This window comes from Macaca fascicularis, chromosome 6, assembly GCF_037993035.2.
Source record: "Macaca fascicularis isolate 582-1 chromosome 6, T2T-MFA8v1.1".
NCBI lineage: Eukaryota > Metazoa > Chordata > Mammalia > Primates > Cercopithecidae > Macaca > Macaca fascicularis.
In genome coordinates this window covers 7,656,778-7,676,157 of record NC_088380.1, presented here as the reverse complement: position 1 = coordinate 7,676,157, position 19,380 = coordinate 7,656,778, and the positions used below count along the sequence as shown (strand labels likewise).

Sequence of the window (19,380 nt, the reverse complement as noted above, 5' to 3'; positions counted from 1 at the left end):
TTCTATTTTAAAAAAGGAAAAAAAGAAAAAAAGAAACAAAATAATAACTCACAAGCCATATGAAGTAAAATGAAAAATGTCCTTTAGTACAAAGCCAGGAGTGTGAAATACGGACTCTTGAAACTAAAGGGACCCCGAGGAGTCCTGTGGTTCATCTCTGTGCCTCTGGGTAGCAGGGCTGCCACTCCAAGGGTAAGGCGTGGAGAGCAAGGGGTTCTCCCATAGATTTACTCTGTAGCAATTTATTTGTGGCAAAAAGAAACCTGCTGGGGAATCTCTAACGGGGCCTGTGTGGGAGAAAAAATAAAAAGCAAACATCAGGAAACAGAAGTCCTCTTTCCTGTAACGCTAGAGGGCAGCCCTCTATCCTCAAAACCCAGCAAGCGAGGCTGACTTTCTGGGTCTGTGACTCGTGCAGCTGGTTTAAGGTTCTGCTGTCACCACCCTGAAATTCTTACAAATTTTTGATCAAAGGGTTCTACATGTCCATTCTGCCCGTGGCCCTGCAAATTAGAAAGACTGTCCTGGTAACAGGTCACACTAAACAGCACTCCAGTCTGGGCCTGCAGGCAGAGCCTATGGCAGGCCAGCCAAAGCACAAGGCCTCCTCTGCCTGTGAACGCAAGCCACCTATCCCCTCCTAGTCTGATCACCGCTCATGGATTACATACACACTAAGATAGACCCAATCGATTATAAATCTAAGCAATCACGCTGCAGGATAGTTTTATGCATCAGCGGGTTTTGGTTTAAAAATAACCCATCTTCTAGCTCCTATTTCAAATCCAGTTAGATTAGCTCAGTCAATGACGCCGTCGTGTTCCTCTCAACATCCACAGGGTTCTGATTGATTAAATCAAGGCAGCCCAGCAAACTGCGCCAAGGACAGAAGCGGACGTGTGCCAGCCAAACGGGGCAGGTTGCAGAGCTGAGCACGGAGTCTTTCCCCGTGTATTCATTTTTCTCTCTGGCAAATACATTACTAAAATTTATATAATAAAGTATGAACAGTATGTCAACAGATTCATTATCACCATGAAATATGCTTTGTGTACCCAGATAACATTTACGTTTTTATTGAACCAGAGTCTGGGAATATAGAATCCACCCAACCCAAGCCAGTTTATGGCTCTTAGAAGTCAAATTAACTCTTTCAGTTCATTTAAGCACTTCTTTGCAGTTCAGTTTCCAAAGCATCAACAAAACGTTGCTGACTGTAACATTAAATATGTTCATTTTCTTGTCCATCTGGTGCCAAATGGTCCTTACATGCCTTGAAAAGACCCTACTTTATGGGCTTATTTGATCAATTACATTTTCAGGGACGATACCAGAATCAATATTTCAAAAAATCATCTGTAAAACCTGATTTGGGGTGACTCACTGAGATTTTTGCCCCTTAACATGTGAGAAGATGGTACTGGTATTCCAGAACAGACCTTTCACAAATGCCCACTGCCGTGGAGAAGTTTACTCCTGATACTCTTTCAAAATCCATGGACATGCTGCAGCTCCTTTCATGGGCGCTGAGAGGAGTGACAATAGGTTAATGACTAATCAGTTTCCAGCACGTCTGCAACCTTGTGAGAGATATCGATTTCTCGGCTCTTGCACGGAGAGTGTGATCTAAAAAGCAATGACTCATGCCGCCGTGGAGACGTGTGCTCAGGATCAGTTGCCTAGAGAGGTGCAGGAAGAGGGGCTTATTTAGCAAGCTTACGGAAATGGGTAGTTCGGATACCTCGGCTTTTATTTGTATACCCTTGTAGGTGTCCCTTAAAATAGTCATTAAGGAGTAACTTAATTATGCTCTAAAATTTAAAAAAAATGCATATCAAGGGACAAGACATGGCGTCTATGGAACAATGCTGAGATATAGTTCATGCATATTTTTGTCCCATTTCACCTTTCCCACTCAATTCAACCAACGTTTGATTTTAAGCCACTTCACGTTTTGATTCATGATTTTTTTTTAATCTGAAAATAAATCAAGTTCACTTCTAGTCTTATTCCACTCTATAGTGAAGTAATTATAAATATTCTCAGAATTGCTTCCTTAATGTACTGGATTTTCTTCCATCTCTGATATCAACTATACATCCTTGGAGAAGTCACATAAGATCTCCAAGCTTCAGCTGATTTATTTTTGAAGTAGGAAAATAAAAAATGGATGAATTTTTCTAAGACTCTTTCAAACATGTTTGTACCACTGCTGGGTAAAGGGATGGATTTTAATCAATATTTTTAGACTGAAAGGAAAAAAATTGTTTGCATTCAATTAAAAAATATATAAATAAAATAAAATTGAACTGCACCAAGAAGATTGTTGAATTTTGTCTAATTATTTAATAGTACTATTTCCTTTGGTATAAAGCAAGAAAAAAATGTATTAGTGGTGTGTCATAACAATTAGTAAATACCCACAAATCTTACTTTTGTATTAATATGGCCTGTGTTCCCTCACTAAAAGGTAAGTTCTGTCAAGGCAAAATATTTTGTTTCTTTTGTTCATTATGTTCCTATTACCTGAAATTGGCAAAACACATAATAAGTGCTTAATAAGTATGCACTATATGAATGAATGAATAAATCAAGAAAGACGCAGACAACTTCATTCTTTTAAAAACTGAGTTCAATTGACGAATAATGGCAATATATTACTTTAAGCAAAACTTCATTTGACAAAAATATTTCCAGGTCCTGAAGGGGTTGTCTTTATATGTTTGCTATTAATACTCTATTAAACAGTACCCTCCACTATATCTTTAAAAACCTCACAGTGTTTTCAAATTTCAAAGTGGCAAAGTTGTCATGAAAGATTGAACACCTATTGCTACCAATTCCACTTGACCAACAGAGCAAAGGATAACAGTAGCACATAGAAGATGAGATATAAAGAAATAATGATAAAATAAATGTGTCCAGGAAAAGAGATTATCTGGAGAAAATGTCACTGAGGTTGGTTTTTAATCAAGAAAAATGGCATCTAGTACTGAGTTCCCAGCAACACATCTTGGGCAAAATGTGTTGTGTGTTCCCAGTAACACATCTTGAGCAATATCAGTGAGGTCTCTCAGGATATATAAAGTGATAATTTAAAACTTCATCCTCGTTGAGGCGCAGCGGCTCACATCTGTAAACTCAGCACTTTGGGAGGCTGAGGCAGGTAGATCACAAGATCAGGAGTTCAAGACCAACCTGGCCAACATAGTGAAACCCCATTTCTACTAAAAAAAATACAAAAAGTTAGCCAAGCATGGTGGCAGGGGCCTGTAATCCCAGCTACTCGGGAGGCTGAGGCAGGAGAATCATTTGAACCCAGGAGGTGGAGGTTGCAGTGAGCCGAGATCACGCCACTGCACTCCAACCTGGGTGACATAGTGAGGCTCCATCTAAAAAAAAAAAAAAAAAAAAAAAAAAAAAAAAAAAAAAAAAAGAACTTCCTCCTCTTTGCAGCTTCACTGTGTTGAAACACTGACAGCAAGAAGGCGGAGGTAGGATGCAGTATAATATGTGAGCTCCCTGCATGGCCACACTGATTGACAAGTGTGAAGACCAGTGTAGGGGGTAGAATGAAGAACAACGACGGCTCAGAATAGGCTTGTTGTTTGCTAGATTTTGTTTGTTCATTATGCCTAGCATTTGTGGAAAATGTGATATATTTCTAAATTTAATTTCAAATGCTATAAGGCCCCATGTTCATGGACTGAGTTACAGATTCCCTCTAATAAATCCAGGATTTTTTGCTATTAAATGGAAGACTTCAAAAAGAAACCATAATAAATATGTTAAGTAGCATATTTGAGTGCTGCAGCATGCAATACATATGAATATCTTCACACCTAAGTTGCTGTGCGATTCTCTTCCAAATAGTATCCCAGCTACACCCTCAGCTCTCATCAGTGATGAGTCTGAAACTGAACTCAATGTCCCAACCTAACGAACCTTCTCCTGGCTCCAGGAGGCTTGGATTGTCCTACTCTTACTCTGTCACGGGCCCACATCCAAACAACTATTTTTCCTGTCAATGTTACCCAGTATTTTCTCAAGTCTCTCGCAGTTTCTTCCCCCACCATCTCCTTCCTGCTTGCAGCTGCCCGGCTTTGCCCTCTAATGCCATTATAGCTCTTGCTTTAGGCTGCAGAAATAATTGCAGGGAGCCCCCTGAGGTTCTGCCACACCCCACTCCCACCATTTCGGGACCTATATCCCTGTTTCTTCCTTTGTCTGCAATGGCACCCTTCACCCACACCCCTTCACACCAACTGTCACCTACCCACCACCCTCCACTTCCCTTGTGCAGAGAGCTGATTCTCATCGTCTACATTTGGGGCTCTCCTTGACCTCCCTCCTTCACCCACTCTCCGCGCCATTAGCTGATTATAACACTATTTCAATCCTGATCACTGTCCTAAAATAGCAAGCCACTACTGTTAAGCAGTATTTTGAGTATTGGGAGGGTTAAGTAAAAGACATGTTGAGAGTACATCTTTTTAGTAATGCATTATGACGATGACTAGCATGCAGGCTCGTTTTGTCCTTTATTATTTAAAAAGCATGATCATTTATATCACTATGAGCAAGGAATTCTAAACACTGGGATTTTTTAAATAAAATGAATACATAGATAAATAGTGACAAAATTTTTACATAAAAACTAGTTAAGAAACTACTGTCAGAGTAATAATTGGTATTTCAAATGAATAATCAATTGAACCTTCCTGAAAGAGACAGAATCTGCTTTTTCCTGCACATAAGCCACCTGAAATGTACTTCTCTCAGCTCTTATTTCAGTGCAACCTGGTGCCTGGGACAATGTTTAGGGAAGGTTGCTGGGCTCCTGTGGCCAATTGCCTCCAAATGACCATATATGGTTAATGTGCGAACTCTATCAAGACAAGCTGTATTTACATTGTTACTGAGAAACGTTGAAGACATTTTCATGCTCAGCAGGCAAAAGGAATAAAAAAGCAATCTTCAACCGAGACCCTCGTTATTGCATTATAGTCTAATAACTAATACATGGGGAAAAAAATCTGTCTCCCTGCTGCAGGGAGCTGTTCTACTAAATATATTCTTCCAAGGAGCCAACAAATGGAAGACTTATCTTAAACATTTAGAACATATACACTTAGAAATCTTAAAGATATTAATATTAAAATATCTAGATTAAAATATAGAAAATATATATCAGGCTTGGAGGTTGCTCAGTGTTAATTCAAATTACGTTATATCAAGTTTCATTAGAGTGCAAAGTATCTACTCTTAAGATATACAGTTTGTAATTATGTATTGTTACAGGGTTGCATTTACTTTTTTATATGAAGAGAAAAGTATGTAATTATATTTCGTCTTTAAATTTGCACATAATACAATTATGTCTGTTTGGGACAAAATTTTACAAATGTAAGTTGTAAGTCCTTGTTGCCAACCCTCTACATTGACGGTGTAGAAAAGTATCCACTAGCCGTCTTCTTTGCCTTTTTCAATGGTGTTTTATAGGAAAATTCAAGGCATAAAGGACTTGCGAAGTTTGACATCAGGAATCACAGGTGTAAGTGCATAACAAAATCAGATTAGTCCAGTGATTCATACATTGCCCATCAGATGTCTTCTTTCATTGGGAACCTTTCAGAATGTTTTTGCTTCCTGCGAGTAAAGTATTCTTGACCCAAATAATATTCGGCCCTTTTCTTCTTCAGGGTCTATCGGTAGTGTTTCAGTGAATTACATCTAAACAAAAGGGCAAAATGGAATTTATAAAATGATTTTTGTACTTAGCCTGGTTCTTAGACTTATTTTAGAGCCCAGAGTTTAAGAATGGGCTCTTAGGCTGGGCGAGGTGACTCAACGCCTGTAATCCCAACACTTTTGGTGGGTGAGGTGGGCGGACAGCTTGAGCCCAGGAGATCGAAACCAGCCTGAGAAACATGGTGAAACCCCATCTCTACACAAATACCCACAAAACTTAGCCGAGTATGATGATGCACGCCTGTAGTCCCAGCTACTCTGAAGGCTGAGGTGGGAGGATAGCTTGAGCCCAGGAGGTCAATGCTGCAGTGAGCCGAGATCACACCACTGCATTCTAGCCTAGGCAACAGAGCAAGACAAATAACCATGGAGATTTGTATTAAGAAATGCTGAACTGCTATCGTCCAGGTATGTTTCTTATTAAATAGGTTGCCATAACCAGAAGCAGAAAGGATACTGGTTCCACTCAACACTTTCAATCCAGTGATTGTTAGATGCATAAACCATTGAAATGTCTAAAATGTTTCAAAGCATTTAAAAGATGATTACTCGTGCTTATTTACCTTCTTTATGATCATTGCTCCAGAATAATTTATCATATTCTTACACAAGGTCTTATAGTATAAGACCTTTAGGGAAAGATCCACACTGTTCAAGCTGCTCAGACAACTGGATACTCCACATTCATGATCTTGTTTAATTAATTTACTTATTTTTACTGTAATACATATGTAATCCTGTAATCCTTTGAGTTTTGTAGCTTCTTTTAGCCATCTGGAAGCTTTTCTGTTTTTTTAATTGACTAACGATTGATCGATACCCTACCCAATTCCCAAGAAGGATTAGTGGATTAATGGCAGTCCTCTGATTGTTCTATTTCAAATAGTGCTTAATTAAAAAGATAATTCCAACTGGTTTAAAAATAGGTGGAATATAAATTTCAATTAAATAATAGTGGGAGTAGGGAGTAAGCAACTAAAGATAATTAAAACATAGCAAATTTTAAAATGATTAATGAGCACATACAAAATCTAGACTTGATTATTTTAGAATGTGTATTTAATTTCAGAAATGAACTCTAAGAAATGATGGTGGGAAACTAAGACCACGGCAATACGAGTAACCAAGCAGAACCTGGGCTCAGAATCTCTATGTTGCACAGTGTGCCTGATGGAGGTTTCTTTCGAGCTGTAACTCAGAAAAAAATGCTTCCCAGCAATACCCTTCTCAAGTAGAGCTCACCTGAGCTTTATTTTTCTATAAGTGATTTCAGCTTTTCACAGAGCCCCATCTCTGAGGTAGGGAGGAGAGGAAGTTGTTGGAGTGCAGTGCCTGCCATCAGTCGGGATCTGTAATAGGGTTTGGCTCTGTGTCCCCACCCAAATGTCATCTTGAATTTTAATAATCCCCATGTGGCAAGGGTGGGACCAAGTGCAGGTACTTGAATCACAGGGGTGCTTTCCCCCATGCTGTTCTCATGATAGTGAGTGAGTTTTCATGAGAGCTGATGGTTTTACAAGGGGCTTTCCCCTTCACTCGGCACGCATTGTCTCTCCTGTCACCTTGTGAAGAAGGTTCCTTGCTTCCCCTTTGCCTTCCACCATGATTGTAAGTTTCCTGAGGCCTCCTCAGCCATGCGGGACTGTGAGTCAAGTGAACCTCTTTCCTTCATCAATGACCCGGTCGCAGGTATTTCTTCACAGCTGCGTGAGAACAGACTAATATAATCTGTAAGTAGGGTTACAGAGTGTATCACATAAGATTGCGTTATATAAAGGGGTTATGTTTATATACAAATAACCCCTTATTTTTATATATATATATGTATAATGCCCTTTATATATAATATAAATATTATATAAATATTAATATTTATGTAACCCCTTTATATACAGATTTATATAAATTTGTATAGATATATTTATATATAAATACAAATTTATATACAGATAAATTATATAACCCCATATGTATGGTGTTACAGATAGTATCATATAAGCTTAAGTTATATAAAGGGGTTATATTTACATATATTATATATAATATATGTATATCAGTATGAATACAGATTGTATTTATGTAAGATTGGGTTATATTATTATTATTGATTATTATATATTATTATTGATTGGGTTATATTATTATTATTGAAAAATATGAATAAAGGTTTATTTACACTATCTTGAATTTTACAGATTGTATTTTTATGAGATTGGGTTATATAAAAAGGTTATATTTATATTTATATAATGGGGTTATATTTCTATTTATATAACCTCTTTACATAATCCAATCTCTGAGCTGACAGCAGCAGCTCCAGTTTCAAGATCTGCCCACCCTTCCCAAACTTAACCAAAGTGTCCCCTAGGATTCAGGGGAAGGGGAGATTCGATATGCAAGAGGAATCTTAGCTTCAGACCCAGGGGCTTCTGTGATCCTCACTTGTCAGAAAGGCTCACTGTGCCGGTGGCTTCGCAGGTGTGTCTGCCTTGGGCATTCCATTAGCACTGGCTGATGGACAGTGTAACTTGTGGCCACCCCAGTCAGGGTCTGGCGACACTCCAGTCTTGCCGGACTTCCATCAGCTCTCACGGACTCTTTTCCATTACCCTTGACTGAGGTAACTTTGCCTGGCACCCTGATAGACCCAGGCAAGATGGCCAGCTCTCACCCCAGCTGTCTTCAGGGCCTCCTGACATTCAGAGGCATGCAGGGATTTTTGAGGCAGAAAATTCGGTGTGTGTGTTGTGGGGGTGAGGGACAGGTTCTCAGGAGCGAACGATTCTCCCCCTGCTAGCCTGCCAGGCGCTATTGGTGCTGCTCTGATACAGCACCCTTTGTGAATGCAAGACAGGAGTCCATGCTGAGGGCTGTGCCCGTGCCATACTGATTGTTGAATGTTTTCACTATCACACATGTCCTAAATTTTTCTAACGTCTGCTTCCTCCTATGGAAGTTCTATGAGAACACTTTACCCCCTTCCAAATCCTCCGTAGCTCTCCCTCCTTTCTTTCTTCTTACTACCCAGTCTGGGGCTTTCCACTTCCTATTCTTCGTCTGTTCTTTTTCTCTGTCCTTGGAATTCAATGAAATTCTTATATCTGTGTCTGCAGGCTTGCCTTTTGAAGTGCTAAAAGTGCAATAGTGGTTAGGATGGCTTTCAGCATCAAGGAAGAGGATTCCTGATCATCCAAGACTCAATTATCTAGATAATTAATAATTTCATCCAACAGGATGTCTGGAGGTGGCTTCATGAAGTCCTATATTCCCAGGGCCATTTATCACTTTGCTGTACCATCCTTGGCACAATGAATACTCTTCCCTAAATTTGTCACCTGTTGGGTACAAGGTAACCACTGCAGCAAGAAGTGTCCTGTACTCCCATAACAGAATTCTGAATAGAAAGGGCATGAGAACAAAAGGGTTTTCGCCCCCAGGACATTTTAGACAGAATTCTCCCTGTAGCCATTGGCCAGAACAATGCCATGCACATATCTTCCAACCAGTCACCTGAAGAGAAATGACATCACCATAATGCCAACATCCACGAGGATTCACTCTCTGGAGCCTACCTCTCCAGAGCCTGTGCTGACCAGATGCCTAAACAAAATCAATATTGGTTGAGTTATCAAGGAAAAAGAGAAAATTTCTGGTGAAACTGGCAAGCTGCTGTGTCCATCCCAGAGGAGATAAAAAATTTATAACAGTCATTTCTCTCCAGACAAAGCCTTTGACAATCATTACTTTGCTAAAGGAGTCAAGAAGGTCGATTTTAAAATGAAAAAGTAATTAGTGTTCTCTTTGTTTTTAGCAATGTATATCCTTACCTCTTCTGGGGTTACAGTGGCACATGATTTCGAGGAAAATTTTTTTTAAAAACTTCTGGGGTTTTTTTTGTAAAATTAAAGAGCTGTTTTAAAATATTTTCTGGCTTGTGATCTCATCATTTATCTAAATAGTGGGTATACAGTAGGAACTGGTATTGAGCTCTGAGTTAACCTCTGAAAGAAGCTTATCTGAGAAGATTCAATGAGATAAAATTGAAAACGATAATTTGAAAATTACGAGAAATACACCTTGGTACAATAAAAGAACTTTTCTCCTTCTGCTAGTTGTTTAAGATATAACAGATTCTCTGGGGAGTTGGTAAATGTGAAGAATGAGATCTGTGATGGACATAGACTGGACAAGATGACTTCTGATTTTCTGATTTCAATATTTTAAGACACTTGGACCAAATCTAATAAGCGTGACCACCACAAATTAGCAAACAAGAAACATTATACTGCTACTCTATCGGAGTGCTATTTATGTTAAAATTCTGAATATAATACCATGAATTTAATGTGTACTTATCCTTTGGAATATAGAATAGCTGACTGACAGCAGATCTAGTTTTATTACCACTTATTCTTAGAAAATTCACACATGGTAAATGTCTAACCCTTACCATATGTTTTAGCCTGCCAGCGAAGCTTGACATATTTTCATGGGATCTATCCATCATACAGATATAATATGTGTAACACTGTGAGGCTGTTTCCCAAGGAAACACTCCTCAATCCCCAAAAAGAATACTTTTAGAAAATGTGAAGCATCCATTTTAATTTGAGTTTGGATTATAGAATCAAGACACCAATAGTACTAGAGAAAATGAACAAATAGTAGTGATCACCCATATTGTGTATTGTCATAACATTTTTATTTTCTTTCATACTTACAAGAAACCTGGGGTAACTTGTTTTATTCAACTGAAACCAATTAAATGATGTATTATGATACTTGATAATAAAATATGTTTGCATTTATGAATTATATTTTTCTGTTGACAACCTTCCCTATCAACTAATGATTGGTTTTAGAATTCCATAATTTTATTTTGCAAAGATAAAATGAATTTAGGCCAATATAAATAATGATGAGAATTATTGTTAACTGGATATCAATTCCAGTGTAAGGATTAATTTAATGGCAATCTTTATTGGCATTATAATTTAGTAAATGTAATATTTTTACAAATATACTTTTGCTTCAAATATACATTTAATTCTCTTTTTACTACCTGCCTGGTACATGAATTTGAAACATAATAATAAAGGTTCATTTATGTTATCCTGAATTATCAATATTTTAAAAAATAGTACACTAAGAGTTATTTCTATGAAAGAAGAATGACTATCTTGGAACAACCCTGTTCAGAAAATAATGCACAACTCTGGAAATCAGCATGCCATACTCATATACACACATACACACACATGCACACAGACTCAGACTCATTAACTGAGAAGTCTATATCAAGCAAAACATGAATCTGAAATGAAGACTTTTAAGATAAATAAAATCTGAAAAAGATTAATCACCAGTAGACCTGTACCACAAAACATTTTCAGCATGAAGGAAAATGATACCAGATGGAAATGTACATCTACGGAAGAATAGAAATATGTAGGTAGAAGCAACTGGCAGGGTGGCTCAAGCCTGTAATCCCAGAACTTTGGGAGGTCATGAGGGGTGGATCACTTGAGGCCAGGAGTTTGAGACCAGGCTGGCCAACATCGCAAAACCCCATCTGTTCTAAAAATACCAAAATTAACCACGTGTGGTTGCACACGCTTGTAATCCCAGCTACTCAAGAGGCTGGGGCACGAGAATCTCTTGAACCCAGAAGGCAAAGGTTGCAATGAGCTGAGATTGCACCACTGCACTCCAGCATGGGCCACAGTGAGAGACTGCCTCAAAAATATAAAAATAAAATAAGAAATATGTGGGCATATGTAAAAGATGACATTTTTCCTCTATTATTTTATCTAAAAGAAAACTAAATATTTAATGCAAAGATGATTTAATTGCAATGTGAAATTTATAGCAAATACTTTATAAAATTATGACACTAGCAAAACACAGGTGGATAGGTTAATTTATACACTGACAGCTTTTATACTGTATGTGAAGTAATATTTATAGTTTTAAGTAGATAGTGATAAATTAAGAATGCATACTTTAATTCCTAAAATAACCACTACGAAGAAATATAATGTACAACTAAAAAAGTATAATTTAAATTATAATTTAAATTAATTTAAATTATTTTTCTCATTTTTCATATTTTTCTCATTTGGTTTGGACTATTTCTACTGTCCTACTTTTAATTCAGTGTAAGTACAGATTTCAGTTTAAATATTGAAACAAAATTCAATCAAAGTATTGAATTGGAATTCTAATAACAATAATCTAACCCAAAGTTTTACAGGTAGGGAGAAACAAAGGACAAAATGAAAATGCATTGCAAGGTGGAAGAACTATAACCAATCGTATCAGCAATTGCCTTAAATATAAATAGACTGAAAACTCCAGTTAAAAAGCAGAGACTAGAAGATGAGATAAAAAAATCAGGTTCAGCAACATAATATAAAGTCTCAGATAAAGAACTGTGTAAAGATGGAGGAAAGATATAGCATACAAAAGTAAGAATAAGGAAGCTGGTAGAATTGGATTAATATCAGATGAAATTGAATTCAAGATTGGAAATATTACCAGAGATTACAAAGGATTTAAAAATATATTAAAAGGCTCATTTTGTCAAGAATACATAACAAATCACAAAAACATTAATTTAAGATGGATCGCTGCCCTAAATGTAAAAGTTAACATTTGAGAGCAGCTAAAGTATATTAGAGCATAACCTCGGGACTTTGGTGTAGCAGTGATATTTAGTCCACAAAATGGACTCAGCATAAAAGAAAAAATTTGATTAATTGGATGTGATTTTTAAAAAATTCTGTTCATAATATATGATTAAACAAGTGATAATGTAAACCACATGATAAAAGAAAATATTCAGAATATGTATATTTGAGGATTGTCATAGATCCAGAACTAATATAATTCTTAAAGCTCAATAAAAAGAAAAAAAAATTCAAAATTAAATAGACAAAATACTTAGACATATATTTCAAAAAGAAAATATAACAATGGCCACTAAGCACATGAAAATATGGTCAATATCATTGCTCATGAGCTAAACCAAAATTACATTCACAATAAGCATTTCATACTACTCCAATGGCTAACATTAAATAGATCAATACCACCCAATGTTGGAGTGGTTGTGGAGCAATTAAGATTCATACATGCAAACTGTTACTTTGGAAAGCAGTTCAGCAGTTTCTGATAAATGTAAACTTACACCAACCCTAAGATCCAGCAATTCCACTATTAGCAGGTATTTACCAAAAACAAACAATAATGCCCACAAAAAGTCTTAAGAATGTTTACATTTGCTTTTCCCATAACAACCAAAACTGGAAAAGGCCATGTGTCCATCAACAGAAGAATAATGTAAGAAGTTGTGGTATGTTTATACACTGGAATATGATTCACTAGTTTAAAAAAATACATGGACTACTGATACAAACAACAGCATGAATGACTCTCAAGAACTATGAATAAAAGAAGCTGAATTATGCTTCTGCTTGCTTCCATATATTGAAATTCAAGAACAGGTAAAGTCTTGATGCTACAAACCAAACTGGTGGTTGCCAGGAGCATCACCTGGAAGCAGGTGTAAGAGAATTTTTGGGGGTAACAGACATGTTCTCTATCTTGATTGATGTATATGTTGCTCCATCCTCATTGCATTACACACTTAATATCTGCATGCGAAAAGAAAAGTAGGAAGAAGTATTTTGTAGGATGGAATATTTACATAGAAATAAATTCAGCCAAAATTATTCTAAAACAACAACATTATTAATATATCATTTAAAGGACTGCCAAGTTTGACTGTGGTATATATAATATCAAACATTTTAAAATTACATTTTAGGACATGTATTCATTTCAAACTTTCTTAGACCATGTTTTTTTCCTATGTTTCACAAATATTTGTGTTGAAAATAGTTCAATATGACATTTTAACTTCTGGTTGGAAACTCTGGTCTGAAATCAAGTTATAGTATGGGTAGGAAATTAATAGTGAAACCACTGTCAAGAATAGGAATATCTGAGGGCCTGGCACAGTGGCTCACATCTCTAATCCCAACTCTTTGGGAGGCCATAGTGGGAGAATTTATTGAGGGCAGGAGTTCGAGACCAGCCTGGGCAAGATGGGGAGACTCCATCTCTACGAAAATAAAAAATAGAGAGTAGGAACATATAAAATGTTCAGTTTAATATACAATGTGTGAAAATAAAAATACATCTTTCTAATAGATACCAAAATAAATGAAAAAGTAATATATATAAAGCTAAAACATCAGTGTGGATCAAAAATGACGTAATAGCAATTTTCAGTAATAAAGCTCCTATCATTAAATATTCATCCAACAAATCTCGTCTTGAAATAAATGTTTAATTTAGTTGTGCTAGGTAATGGCCTAAAGTATAAGTTATTCACATAATAAAGTCATAGGTCTCTAGTAAGTGCATACCACAATTCATTAAACTTCAATCCTATAGAGTATTTCTCTCACTTTCTGATTTATTCTCTTTCCTTCCCATGCCTCTTCTCCATCTCAGTATGGTTACCTTCCAGAATCTCAGAATCCTGAGGATAGGGCCCCATTCTTTTCAGAGGTTTTGTTCTTGGGATCCTCAGAAACCTAGGTCAGCTAGAGGCTGTGAGTGGGAGAACGTGCTTCACATAAGCCCCCAGGTACAGCAAACTCTAAAGGCCTCTACCCTCTTCCTTTCCTGGGACACAGAGCCACTCTCTCCCATCCCGAGTGCTGTCCAGATGCCCCTGAGGCCACGGATCCTCCAGTGGAACATAGACACATGGTGAACCAGAATGAGTGTCCACGGCTGCCCATTCGTGACTCTGCCTTGGAAGAGGAGCTTACACACAGTACTGAGCTTCCCCACTCATTCCTGAGAGGAGGAACGGTGTTCTCAGGGCTCATCCAAGTAGTTCTTTGATGGTCATTTTCCTTGAAGACCTCCCACAGAATGGCAGTTGTGAGTATAGGCGTGCATTTCCTCTGTGGTTTTATCTACTCATCTCATATGTTGTGCAAAGATTTTTGTGTGCATTTGTGTACATGCATTTGATAATGTTTACCTAAATCATACATGAACTGTCTTCCTGACGTTCTTCTTTCTTAAAGAATGTTATTTGTGGCTGGGTGTGATGGCTCACGCCTGTAATCCCAGCACTTTGGGAGGCCGAGGCGGGTGGATCACGAGGTCAGGAGATCGAGACTATCCTGGCTAACACGGTGAAACTCCGTCTCTACTAAAAATACAAAAAATTAGCCGGGCGTGGTGGCGGGGGCCTGTAGTCCCAGCTACTTGGGAGGCTGAGGCAGGAGAATGGTATGAACCCAGGAGGCGGAGCTTGCAGTGAGCCGAGATCGTGCCACTGCACTCCAGCCTGGGCAACAGAGCTAGACTCCATCTCAAAACAAAACGAAACAAAACAAAACAAAAAAACACATGTTATTTGTTAATTTGTTAGAAGTTTGAAGTTTGAAGGACCATGCAGTAAATCTTCTCATATAATAGCTATAGTGTGTTTTCACAGCATTTTGTAAGTTGCCTGAGTGTACTTGCAGCCCATTATAATTACTTCTTGTTCACTTTGAGCACTTTAGAGAACTCCAAGCTCAAGCATATACTCCCCTATTAAAATGATTGTCATTCATCTCCCTGGAGTGGTGGGTTTAGTTGCCTTACCTAACTTAGGAAAAACAGAGAACGTAGAAAGTGTCCAATGAAAGCAATATGAATTCCTACACTTTACTAGAAAATGAACAGTGTCTCTCTTTGTATGTAACCTACAACTAATGCTGCAGTTACTTAGATTTGTTTTTCTGTGTCAAATCCAGTAACATATTTTCATTGTTACCTTTATGACCAAGACAATACATATTTGAGAAAATTGAAGTTATTAAGATATGAATTTACGCTGTTATGAAAATGGGATGAAACGAGATCGAGATAAAACTCGTCTTATTTGCACTTCAGTCTGAACCATGGAGCCTCCCATAAGATATCATTCCAATTGTAGGTCAGAACTTACTCTTGTGTCTTCATAAACTTGGGCCTGCAGTGTTAGCGCTCAGTTCCAACTGAATTATTTGTTGACTAATATCAGCCCTGAAATGATGGAAAAGAACATGATTCATCATATGCTTCTTGAATGCCGCCAAGGGGGAGCGAGAAAGACACCCCATGGCTGAGTGAGAGAAGAAGCTGTCCAGGCAGATGCAGCACTCAGCTCACCAGTCATTCTATTTCATGAAACATGATCCTCAGTGAACATTTACTAGATAGATTTTCTGCAAGATATTTGAATAGCGCCCTTTCTTAATAGGGCTACGCTGTCTGCATATGGCTGGCCAATATTTTTGTGTCTGCAGTGTATATATGTAACTATTGCTTCCTGAGAATAATTTGCATAGAACTACTGACAATTGGGGAGAAAAGAAAATTTTGCAAGAATGTAGGGAGATGACAGTGATTAGGAAGTGGGAGAAGATCACCCCCTTGATGCTGCTTCACTCTTTGTAACGGCCTGGGGCCATGTCTTAACTTCTTTGAACCTCAGTTATAAGTGGGTGTGTTTGATAAAGTGAGTTCATGGGTACATGAAGCATCTAGCAGTAGCTCATGACCTGACAACGGTAGGTTTTGTTGATCTGACTTCCTCTCCTGCCCCACCCTTATCAGAGAAATACAGAGAATGAGCCAGGTAGGCTCATGCCCTTGAAGCTATCATTCTGATGTATCCAGCCACATCCTCTGCAGGGCAAGGAAGACCCAGGCCAGTTCTTACTGGTCTTGCAGGGTCATTGTCCTGAATATTTCAAACCAACTGTATTTTGGAACCCTGTCTTTAAAGTTGATAGAACCTGCATCCCAAGACCAGCAAGATGGAAAGCTATTATCTCAGGATTGAAAAGAAAAAAAGAAAGAAAGAAAAAGAAAGAAGAAAGAATGAAAGAAGAAAGCAAGAAAGAAAGAAAGAAAAAGAAAAGAAAAAAAAGAAAAGAGTGCTTGTGATAAGAATCAGAGTCTTTTCGGCTGGGATCCAAAGATGGCTTTTGGAACATTACATTTACAAAATATGTTTATTCCTTCTTAATTCTAAATTATCTCAACCCAAATCCTTTTAACACATAAAGTTATTTTAAAAGTACGCTGTCATTTCCTGCTGAAGGCCAATGGGGAACTGCTACTATAATAAAACTAGAAATAAAAAAAAAAAATCAAGCTACATCTATGAGACAAGGAATGTAGTATACATTTTGTGTATTTCCTGATAGAGACTCAGAATTGGATGTGCGTGCCTGTATACATTAGCCACATAAATCAATGTAGTCTCGAGCACTTAAAGAATTCACTCTAGAACAAAACAAAAGAGGAAATGTATTTAGAAAATCTCAGGCATCAGAGAATTAAAATATTTAATTAGTTATCCTCCTATTTCACTGTCCATTTGGTGAGGTTTCCATAGGAACTGGTATTTCAGGGCATTAGATATTTAGTGGTGCTGCGGATGGGTGAGCTGGCTTGGGGCCGGTACCCTAGGAACTGTAGGAGGCCAGAGGACATTGTTTTCTGCTTGGTGAAGATATCACTGAATTGTATTCACATGAATCATATAACACATAACATATAACATATATAACATATAACATATATAACATATAACATATAACATATATAACATATAACATATATAACATAGCTACTGGAAATCAGCACGATTGCTGAAATTCGTACAAGTGCAATCAAGGTACACACATTTAGGGGTTACTCAGTATCTAAAAGGATAGTATGAGATTGAGCACATAAACTAAGCTATCCCTAATGTTCGTGTTTTCAAAAAAGTTGGGAAAATTATTCTATAGCATTAAATGAATAGTTAGAATATTGATCACTCATTATTTCAAAAGTTTAAGGTAAGCACACAAGCAAACCTTATCAGTGATAAACTGTGGATGGTGGAAGTATTGGTGACTTTACTTATGTGTACAATTTTTTTGCTTTTTGACTTTCCACATTTTCTGAAACGACTATGGGTTCCATTTATAATATATTTTTAAGATCTTCAAAACAATAAAGAAAGCATTCTGGTGTTAAGTCAAGGACTAGAAATAATAACAAGAATATATTCATTATTCATGCCAATGTAGACATATCATTTAAAAGCAGGGTATTGCTTCAAGTGCTTACTGTGAATTAAGGAGAAGTAAGTTGTTTTTGACATGGGTCACCTGGTAAAACACCTGGTAACAGCCTTCGGGAAACCAAGTTCCAGTTCAGTAAGTAACTCAGAAATATACATTGCCTTGTAAGCACGTCTTTGAGATGCCATTGGTGAAATCTCTACGTTTGAAAGATAAGGGATTAACTGCTTAACAGACTTAATCCATGCCCAGCTGTCAAGCAGAAATTAAATGTGTTAACTCTCTCAGTGAGGAAGTAATGAAAGAATCAGGAATGTCGCTCTTTTATTTCTCAAAAACCATTAAAAAAAATCTAGAGAAGCCTTCTGTGTTCTGCAACATAACAAGATGACTCATTGGACATTCCCCTGTGGCAGACACCTCTGCATGGTATGGGGTAAAAAGAGCTAAAGATAAATAAGATACAAATAACTTCTTCATTTTGAGTTCCACTGGAAGCAGCAGTCGAACCTTTTCAATGTTATTAAGTGCAAGACGATGATCTTGCTGCCTTTACAGTTTTTTCTCTTTCTCCGTCATCTTTAAGCATGAAAGAAGAAATATTTTACTCATGATCATCCACAATTTCTCCCCAACCAATTTAGCTTTGGCCGTGGTAAGAACGTGTTTGCACTGTATCAGCATCCTGAATCATTATAAACACATCATTCATTTTAGAGTTAGATAACTAATGAAATTGCTTAATCTCTTTCATTCCTTGCTGACTTGAGAGTCAAATGTGTTCATCATGCAGTATACTATAAATTAGTAAAGAGAGGGAATCACAGGATTATTCTTTTTTAATTCCTTACTTTGAAGAGAATAATGAAGATTTAAATTCTGTATTTTCGATTACCTCAATTCTATGAGTTTTCTGGTTTGGATATAGGAAGAAATGGTGATGTCCATGTAAATATTGCTACATAAGCTTATATCTTAAATAAATTTAATATCTCTACATATTTTCATAATGTTTTAATAATTTGCTATGATTATTTTGATTTGACATTGTTACTCACTTATTTAAGAATTGGTTGCAAATAACAAAAACAGAAGATTCTCACCTCTCAGATGGCTAAAGCACAAGCAGATTTGATACAGCTGTATTTTTTAGATGGAGTCTCACTCTGTTGCCCAAGCTGGAGTCAGTTCACTGCAACCTCCACCTCCTGGGTTCAAGTGATTCTCCTCTCTCAGTCTCCCAAGTAGCTGGGACTGCAAGTGTACACCACCACGCCCGGGTAATTTTTTTGTATTTTTAGTAGAGATGTGGTTTCACCATGTTAGTCAAGATGGTCTCGATCTCCTAATCTCATGATCTGCCCTCCTCGGCCTCCCAAAGTGCTGGAATTACAGGTGTGAGCCACCACACCCGGCCTGATACAGCTGTATCTTTAAAGCCCCAACATGTGAGGAGGTTCAGCCTTGAGGGGCCTATCAGGAACCAAGAACCACG

General features: G+C 37.4%; 1 long non-coding RNA gene across 1 annotated transcript; it reads right to left on the bottom strand.

Moving 5' to 3' along the window:
* Positions 1–1,063: 1,063 nt before the first annotated feature.
* Positions 1,064–19,341, bottom strand: LOC135971083 (uncharacterized). The gene is made up of 4 exons (XR_010587157.2): positions 18,989–19,341; positions 13,306–13,406; positions 5,964–6,090; positions 1,064–1,679 (listed from the first exon to the last, which is right to left on the bottom strand). It is a non-coding gene; the product is annotated as an uncharacterized lncRNA (long non-coding RNA).
* Between the last annotated feature and the right edge of the window lie 39 nt (positions 19,342–19,380).